An 8,301-nucleotide genomic window follows, 5' to 3' on the forward strand; every position below is an offset into this window, starting at 1 on the left:
CTGCCTCGAAAGCACAAGGACCCAAGTTTGATCCCCGGTACCAAAAAAAAATAATACACACAAGATAGGCTGGGGATTTAGCTCAGTGGATCCACTGCCTGCCTTGAAAGTGCAAGGTCCTGAGTTTGATCTCCAGTACCCAAAAAAAGAGAAGAAAAAATACAGACACAGGGCCAGGAATACAGCTCAGCAGCATAGTGCCTGCCTGGCAAGCAGGAGGGCCTGAGTTTGATCCCCAGTACCAAAAACAAAACAAAGAAAAAAAAAACCCAACCTAATTCACATCCAGAACCTTAGCTGCAAAAGAATCTGGAAAATATTGTTAGCTTTACAATTCTGCCCTACAATAGAGGCAGAGTGACAGAGCTCAAGGGTCAGTCCAAAGGCACAATGTTATAGCTAGAGTAAGTGCTAGTGTTCAATGGCACAGTAAGATGAATATAGTTAATAATTATGCACTGCATATCTTAAAATACCTGGAAGAAAGAATTTTGATTGTATTCACCAGAGGAAAGTGATAAAATTTTAAGGTGATGGATATGTTACTTATTCTGACTTGATGGTTACATAGTACATACCTGAATCAGAACATCACATCTTGGGCTGGGGATGTAGCTCAGTCGCACAGTACCTGCCTGGCGAGCACCAGGTCCTAAGTTCAATCCCTGGTACCAGAATATAAATAAATAAATAAATAAATAAATAAATAAATAACCTTGACTAGCTGTCTTATTGTTTATCCTGTAGGATTACTATATCAATTAAAGTTTGATAATTAAAAAAAGAAATCTGGTGTTTTTGATGATTCTAAACTCTGGTGATCAAAGAGAAATAGGTTTTTACCAAAAAGTGGAGTCAGAGAGATCATGATAGACTACCGTATTCCAGAAAAATCCTACTCTCACTGCAATATCCTGCCATGAAAATTCCCGCAAGTCTACTGCAGTCCTATACAAGAAGATTTCCAAGGACACAGATGTCTCAGGAGTGGATGGCTGAGTCTCTCCCGTGGGCATAGACTGGACCCTGTGTTGCTGACTGAAAGCAAAAGGAACCTGCAATAATAGTGAATAAGGAATGCAAGATCAGCCCTAGAATAGATGGCAGAGGTGAGAATTACAACCTCTACTTGAGGTTCTTTTCTCCTTGTGTATATTTACATATGTTAAATACTTTTCTTTCTCTTCCTTCTCCCTTTCCATCACTCCTTTTCCTAAGTGATTGAACAGGGAGGTTAACGTCACTAGTCTTGGATTGCTGATTATTGAGAAGGGATTTTGAGAGAGCTGGAGAAGGAACATCAAGGTTTGGGGTGCCTTCTTTGGGGAGTAATTGAAAATTTTAACTCCAGAAGACAGAGCTCGGTTGTGCTGATTGAGAAGTAAGTCTGAATGTGAGACACAGTGTGTACTTTGCAGCAAATGAAGTATATAGACACTTGATGTTTGGGCCATCTGCAGCAAACCCATCTCTCTTTTGAGAAAAATCTGACTGATGTCACCAAAGAAATTCCAATTCTCATCTCCTGCTGCTGTGTCCTTCTACAGAAGCATAAGGGACTAGATCTCCCCAAAACAAGGCTGGAGGCAACTGGAAAAACATAAGGGTGATGATTTTATCAACACAGTAAAAAACAATAGAAAAACAACATGGCTTGTACCCCTGAGTCAGTCCACAGTGCCACTTTCTGGGAGCCTGATTGACAGAGCCATTCCCACAGCCAAAGTCAGGAGCTCTTGACATCTGTGCCCAGCACACAAAAGATTCTCCCCTTTTATAAATTACAAAATGAGACATAAATGCTGGGAGACTGGAAGAAACAGCCTAAAATCACAGCGTGTTCAGAGTGCAGCCAGAACTAGAGGTGTACTAGTAAAAATTCAACAACTGGTTTGGGAGAAGAGGACATGATTTGGAGTGTTCATAGATCTCAATGATGTAAACAGTTGAAATAAATAAGTACTTTTCTGTCTCTTCCTTCTCTCTTTCCACCACTGTTGTCCCTAGGTGATGGTTGTAAAGGAAGATTACTTTTGCCATTTAGTCATTGATTGCAGAATCCATCAATTTTAAGCTATCAATGTGGTATAACTGACTGTGTAGTTGGGAAGAGATGTAGGATGTAGTACACCCCATTATATAGTATTTCTATCACTCAGATAAATAGTTGGGAAGAGATATAACAAGTACCATATTGTTATATAGTCTTTCTATCATATAAAGTAAAATAGGGCCGGGGATTTAGCTCAGTGGTTCCAGCGCCTTTCTCGAAAGCATAAGGACCCGAGTTCGATCCTGGGTACCAAAACAAAACAAAACAAAGTAAAATAAATGAAAGTCATTTCAAGAGCACAGATGATGGTAAAATGTATAAAAATAATTGCAACCTATAATTCCAGCTACTTAGGAGAGTGAGGGTGGAGGACTGTGAGTTCAAGGCCAGCCTGAACAACTTAGGGAGACCCTGTATTCAAAATAAAGAACTGCTGGCCGGGGATTTAGTTCAGTGGTTTCGCCGCCTGCTACACAAGTGCAAAGACCAGAGTTCGATCCCCGGTACCAAAAAAAGAATGCATTTGCAAAAAAAATAAAGAACTAAAAGGGCTGGGGTTATAACTCATGGCAGAGCACTTGGCTAACATGCATGAGGACCTGGGTTCAATCCCCAGTGTTGAAAAATTTTAAAAGTAATAATAATTACATGGTAGGCTGGGGATGTAGCTCAGTGGTAGAGCACTTGCCTGGCATATGTGAAGCCCTGGTTTGATCTCCAGCACCGAAACAAACAAATCAACAAACAAAAAACACACAATGATGAGTTTGAGGTATACCTTTGTTTATATATAATTAGTTATAAATTTATATAATTTAATGTTTATAATAACTATGTTCAACAACTAGCTCATAAAATTCCTGATATTTTAACTTTCAGCTCTAGAAGGCTGAATTAGAAGCATTCTGCTGGCTTTTAGGCATTGCCTGTGCTGCCCCTACCAGCAGTTTAAGTGTTAGCATTTTGCACAAATTATGTAGGCATTCCTCCTCTGGCCCTGTGCCGGACTCTCCACAGCAGAACCAGGGTAGACTTGGGCCTCTGACGCTTCCGGAAGGCCTAAAAGGTTTGAGTCATCCATCTTCCGGATCACCCCAGGCTCAGCTGCCTTCCACCGAGATAGCAACCCCCCCACACACACTCCTGGGAGCCAGGAGGGCTCCCAACACCCCTCTGTCAGCCCCGCCCAGAAACCGGAGCTGGCTTTCTGAGAATGAGACCAGGGCACCCCCTGGTGGCACTAGGCTGTCAGGGATCCTTGGGAACCACAGCCAGGCTCCTGGGACAAGAACCTTCTGCCAAAAGGAATCTAGCAACTTTGAATGGGAGGGATTTGGATCAAGGGAAGGTCCGAGGGCCAGGGATGGGTAAATGTACATGCACTCATACCTTGCCTAAGAGCTGCAAGAGACGTTAGGGACCCCAACTATGATGAAAAACAGTTTCAGAGAGAAACAGTGACCAAGGACCATAAACCAGTTTTAAAATCCTGTTCTCCCGACTCTGGGTCCAGTGTTCCCTCCACACACTGTGTAACTCAGCAGGTGCTTATGAACCTCTCCGGGTGTCTAGCTAGGCTTGAAGGCTTGACAACAAAGGTAAGGGGCAAAGACAACAATAATTTCCATATGTTGGACTTGTTGGGGAGGTGACCAGGATTAAATCTAGGACCTTCAAACTCAAGGACATACCCAGTTATTTTTTATTCTTATTTATTTATGTTGGATTTTTTGAGACAGGGTCTCGCTGTGTGGTTCAGGCTGGCCTTAAACTCCTGCCTCCTGCCTCCCGTGTGCTGGGGACTCTTGTGTGCTTGTGCCATGATACCCAGCTTTTATTTTTTATTTTGGTAAGTCACTAAATTACCCAAGCTAAGCTCAAACTTGTGATCCTCCTGCCTCAGCCTCCTGGCTCCTTTTTTTTTTTTTTTTTTAAACAGGGTCTCCCTATGTAGTTCAGGCTGGCCTTGAACTCACTATGTAGCCCAGGCTGACCTCCAACTCATGGCAATCCTCCTGCCTGAGCCTCCTGAGTGCTAGGACTACAGGAGTGTGCCACTACACCTGTCTCTTTTTTTTTTGGTACCAGGGATCGAACTCCGGTCCTTGCGCTCTTGAGGCAAGCGGTGGAACCACTGAGCTAAATCCCCAGCCCAACCACACCTGTCTCTTGCCTAGGGCTATAGGCATGCGCCACTACACCCAGCCACACGTAGGATTTTCCCACTTGATTGTCTTTTATTTTCTTCAGTCCTCACAACAACCAAGATTAGTATTCCCATTTTAACATGGGATGCTACAGCCGGGGGAAGTTAATTCACCTCAGGCCACATTGTTGGTAAGCGGCTGAGCTGGAATTTGAATACAGATCTACTTCATGACCAAAGTTATGCCAGTGAAGAGGAAGGGAGCCTAGAATTAAAGTGTGGGAATAACAGGTGAGGAGGAAAATAATTCTAAGCAGAGAGTCTTGGTTCACAGATAGTGAGGACCTCATGGACAAGGACTGGGTTAGGCCTGACGGATGAGGTGAGGTGAATATAACGAAGGCCAAGATGTAGTCCTTGGTCATTGGCAGTTTATCATCTGGATAAGGACATCAGGCTGGAAAAAGTTAAGACATAACAGGAGATGTGCAGACCTTGATTGTAAAAGGCATTCCTGAGGGGCCAGGGATTTAGCTCAGTGGTTCCAGCGCCTGCCTCAAAAGTGCAAGGTACCAAGTTCAATCCCCAGTACCAAAAAAAAAACAAAGCAGTCCTGGGCTCAAAAGAGAGTTTCCTACTTTGTTACCTTGGAAAGAGATTCCATGTCTCTGAATCTTGGTTTCTTCATTTATAAAACGAATATTATGTGATGGTCCACATCTGTAATCCCAGCACTCTGGGAGGCTGAGTTAGGAGGATCACAAGTTTGAGTCCAGTCTTGGGAACTTAGTGAGATCTTGTCTCAAAATATAAAAATTTTTTAAAAGTGTAGTTCAGTGTGAAGGCCTGGCCTGGGTTCAATCTCCAGTACTGGGAGAGGAAAAAAAAAAAAGAAGAAGAAGAAGGAAGAGGAGAGGGGATTAAGAAATAGTTCCTACCTTGCCAGCATCCTACAATTCTAACACTCCAGAAGGCTGAAGTAGGATCATAAGTTCAAGGACACTCTAAGCAATTTAGTGACTTAGTGACACCCTGTCAAATTTTTTTAAATTTAATAAGAGCTGAGGATGTAGCTCAGTGGCTCAGTTCAATTCCCAGTACCACAAAAAAAGTTTCTACCTCATAAAGCTATTGGGAAGGTATACTTTATAAAATACTTGTTTCATAAATGGCCCTGTTAGACTTGTTCAGAATAGCATGTGAGGGGCTGGAGAGCGGGCGTGAGATGCGCTGCTCGGGGCTGTGAGTCTGTGTGGTCTGGAGTGCAGAGGTCCCCTGTGGCCTCCAGGACGTCACCATGCCTAAAGCACCAAAGGGAAAAAGCACAGAAAAAAAATCATCCAGCCATATAGTAGAAAAGCTGCACAAATTACAAGAGAGGCCCACAAACAAGAAAAGAAGGAAAAATTGAAGAATGAAAAGGCTTTACGTCTCAACCTTATTGATGAAAAACTGCAGTGGTTTCAAAATGAGCTGGATCCCCAAAAAATGAGATATTCAAAGAAAGACGCTTGTGAATTAATTGAAAGGTATTTAAATTGATTCAGCAGTGAGTTGGAGCAGATTGAGTTACACAACAGCATCAAGGACAGGCAGAGAAGGCGCCATCAAGCCCGGGGAGATGGTCATCAAGCAGACGATGGAGCATGAAGGACAGCAATAGGAAGGCTATGGCCTTGAGATTCCAGACATTTTACGTGCAAGTAGTCTGAAAACCTTTAGGGAATGGGATTTGGATCTGAAGAAATTGCCAAACATTAAAATGATAAAACTTTATGTGAATGATGCAGTTGCTAAGAAGCATAAGAAGAAAACTCAGAATTTAACTATAGACAAAGATTTAGGGCAATTGGAACTAAAAGCCAAATCAAGTGACTCGGATGAAGAAATGACTCCTGTGGCCTAATTGTCCTTACTTGAGTTGAAAATAGGTAATAGTAGAACTTTAAGTCACACTCATTACTCATGAGAAATAATTATCTAGTATTTGCTGTTTAACTTATTCTCTCTCATAATGTGAATCACATTTGCAGTTTCAAATACGGTATTGTAATTTTTATTTAAAAATGAAAGTTGGGCTTCATTTATATTAAGTTGCTAAAATAGAAGATATATTCTGTTTTTCATTACTATAACAAAATACCAGAGGCTGGATAACATAAAGAAAAGAAGTTTATTTAGCTCATGGCTTTGGAGGCTGAATGTCTAGACAGCACAGTGCTGGCTCTGGTGAGGCCTCCTCTTGCTGCTACACATCATGGTGCGTGGTTATCACAGTGGTGGGAGGGCACAAGAGAGGGAAAGATCACATGGCAAGAGAGGAAGCCAGAAAATGGAAGGGTCCCATAATGACATCCCACCAGGCCCTGTCTCTTAAAGGCCCAAGAGAATTAAATGATTTCAGGTTAGCTCCATTTGATTATTATATTATTTTCTGCTTTCTCATTGTGAAAAGTGATAGGTTTTATTCAGACCTAAAGGTTAGAGAACTAATGATTATAATTGTTACTTCTGAGATACATTACTTAAATTAATATATTAAACATATTCCAAGTACCATGACAAACATGGATGTTCTAGAATTTTGCTCAAATAATTTACTAAATGTTAATATATGTTAGTCTGTCTTTTAAAGAATGCAAGTATAAGTTTTCAAGAAAAGGAAAAAATAATGCTGTGTGAGATTAACTAGCTATCAACTAAATTGTTAACAATTTATACAAAGTGTTACAACTTTTATACTTCTGAAAATTAAAAATAAAGTTTATTTCTATTAAAAAAAAAAAAAGAATAGCAGGTGACAGGGGCCAGGGATTTAGCTAAGTGGTTCCAGCACCTGCCTCACAAACGCAAGGTCCTGAATTCGATCCCCAGTGCGGAAAAAAAAAAAAAAAAGAGTAGCATGTGACTGCTGGGCATGGTAATTGCATGCCTGTAATCCTAGCACTTGAGAGGCTGAGGCAGGAGGATTGCTGAGAGTTCAAAGCCAGCCTGGCCTACATAGTGAGTTCAAGGCCAGTCTGAGCTACATAGCAAGACCCTGTCTCAAAAAAAAAAGAATAGCATGTGATCATTTGATTACATTATCTTCACAGCATGTCATTTACTTTTCAAAATGTCTGACGACAAAGGATGGAGTTATAGCTCAGTGACAGAACATTTGCCTAATATGTGCAAGGCCCTGGGTTCAATGCCCAGAGCCATTAAACAAAAAACCTTGGGTTATTCATCTGTTCATGAGTTTTAAGCCTTGTATTCCAAGGTCTTGAATGTAGATGTTAATAGTGTTTGCAGCTTCACTTCATTTTCATTTTAGCTCTTCCAGATTAGTCCAGTCTTTGTCCTTGTTCTCCTTGTACTTATTCTTTCATTTACTCTACAAAAATTGAGTGTGTATTATAGGCCAGCCACTGTTTTAGGTGTCAGGGGTGGATAGGTGAAGACAGACAAAAAGCCTTGCATTCATGGAGGTCACATTTTAGTCTGAAGGAGACAGACGTTTTTTTTAAAAAAAGGAAGTGACTAGTATGCCCGATGGTGATCAGCAGTTCAGAGAAAAACTTAAGCAGAGAGGAGGAATGGGTACAAGTAGTACCTTTAAATAATGTGGTCAGAATGGGTAAGAAGACAATATCTGAGGAACGGTCTAAAGGAGATAAAGGTAGAAGTACATGGTTATCTGGGGTAAGAGCACTGTAAGGAGAAGGAACAAAAGATTCAAGGTCCCTGAGTCGGGAAAGTACCAGAAATTTTCAGGGAAATCAGAGGATCCAATGCATCTGGAGCAGAATGGCCCGGGAGCCCAGTAGTCCAAGACCAGATCAACCACAAAGGTCCCTAAATATGATCACCAGGAGTCACTGGCTTTTCCTCTGAGTGAAATCAGCAAACTCTGGGTAGAGAACGGCTGGGGTGTTATTGTTTTATTCAGCAGCATTACCTATATTCACACTGTTGTGCCACCACCACCAGCATCCATCTCCCACACTGAAACCCTGTGCCCATCAAACGAAGTCCCCAGGCCCTCCACTGCATCCCTACTACTTTCTGTCTCTATGAATTTGACTACTCTAGGTATTGCATATAAATGAAATCATACAGT

At 41.5% G+C, this 8,301-nt stretch overlaps 1 pseudogene; it reads left to right on the top strand.

The window, feature by feature from the left end:
• The first annotated feature begins 4,576 nt into the window (after positions 1-4,576).
• Positions 4,577-6,105, top strand: LOC101718568 (translation machinery-associated protein 16 pseudogene; annotated as a pseudogene).
• The last annotated feature ends 2,196 nt before the right edge of the window (positions 6,106-8,301 follow it).

Source organism: Heterocephalus glaber, unplaced genomic scaffold, assembly GCF_053883595.1.
Source record: "Heterocephalus glaber isolate CG9 unplaced genomic scaffold, H.glaber_assembly_v1.0 deba00001452, whole genome shotgun sequence".
Taxonomy (NCBI): domain Eukaryota; kingdom Metazoa; phylum Chordata; class Mammalia; order Rodentia; family Bathyergidae; genus Heterocephalus; species Heterocephalus glaber.